Below are 1,693 nucleotides of genomic sequence, written 5' to 3' on the forward strand. Positions count from 1 at the left end.
TAACATGTAAAGAATTGAGGAGGATACCTAGGATATTATACTTACCCGCGGAAAAATCCTTTGCGGCTTTGACTGAAATTAAAATTAACCTAGAAATTGGAAACGTAATTGCGTTGCGCGTTGAGTTCTTTCTTGGTGACGGAAATTGGGGGTTTCTTTTTCTTTTTATTCAATATTATTGTTGTTTTGATTCGGATTAGCGTTATCATCATTATTAGTTCGTAGGTTTAGAGTATACAATTAGTGTTTTTCTTTTTTCTTTTGACTTTATAATTAAGATCGTTGATACTTGTTGTTATTCATCGTTATTATTGGTGCGTTCAAGCGATTAGTAACTAAGCTAAATTGTTAAAAGCGTTAATGGCTAAGGTGTTCTTAGTAGCTGTAAGTTCTAAGTTTTTAGTTTCCCCAGAGCAAGTGTGCGTGCTCTTGGATAGGGTGTAGCTTAGTCAAAAGTGCGGGACTTGTCTGTTGAATCGAGAGGAGTGATACTCCTAATCCAGACACAAGTACTCAGAAACGAAGAAGTGCGGTAACGAAGTAATCGTTGACCTGGTGTTACCCCCAACAGTGCTGCGTCTTGGGAAGGCGTACAACGCTTTTTCTGTCGGAGGGAGACCCAGGAGAGTTACCATCAACAATGAACCACAAAAAATATGGAATGTCGACCCAAAAGGAAAAAACCCCCCCAGGGATTCGGAGCCCTGGGGAACGGCGCGCGGGGGAGTCTTGTCCCTCTCCCCCCGTGTCGACAACAAGCGCTGGGAGTGGGGCGGGGGCTAAGACGAGGCCCTCGCTCAAAGCTGCGATCGTCAGCATTGAAAAGGTGGATATCGATAAGTATAAATCTGGAGAAAGGGCAGGTGTGGCGAGTGATTTTTTCTCTCCGCCCTCAACGCCCGAGAGATTCGAGGAGGCATTGTCAGTAACCCCCGTGGGGACACGAAGGACAAGGAGACATACGGCGGGGGACGTGGAATACGTATTTACTTACCAGTCGGACGAACGATCCAGGCCAGGAACACCCGTCGACGGGGACCTGGAGATCGTTTCAGTGGAGGCTGGTGTGGGCAGTGAGATGCGGTCTGCCTCTTCGGACTCGTCCGGGAGAATCAGGCCGCCTCCTATAAAAAAGGGACATAAAAGAAAGAAGGCCTTTGAGTCACCGGAGACACCCGATCAGGTGGAAACCTCACAAGTAATCTATTCGGATGCCCAAAGAAAGGAGCTGGATAGAAGAATGGAAAACATCGACTCCCTCACTTCGTCGGAAATGGCGGCCCTTGCCTCGGAGTGGCTCGGGGAAGCGGAAGAATGCCGTAGGAAGTCCACTAATATAAAGGGCTCTTTTACGAGTAAAATGAAGCTTAACATGGGTTCCGCGACGGAAATCATTAAGAAGCTGGCGACTAGGGCATCGCAGGAGGGAGACATCGGGTTTTTAAGGGCTAGATTCATTGAGATGCAGTCGGAGATAAATGGCCTCAAGGAAAAGAATGAAAGGCTAAAACTCCAAATCGAGGAAATCAACTGTGGAATGAACGCAAGACCAGGCCCGAGTAGGGAGAACATCCCACAAGAAACGGGCTTGGGACAAATGGATACCTCTCCAGGCCCCCTCCCCGATACGGGATCGGAGGAGAATAGAAATCGGGTAATAACGGAGTTGCCGCTACCCAAGAGGGAAGCACGC

This window comes from Wasmannia auropunctata, unplaced genomic scaffold (assembly GCF_000956235.1).
Source record: "Wasmannia auropunctata unplaced genomic scaffold, wasmannia.A_1.0 LD336101.1, whole genome shotgun sequence".
NCBI lineage: Eukaryota > Metazoa > Arthropoda > Insecta > Hymenoptera > Formicidae > Wasmannia > Wasmannia auropunctata.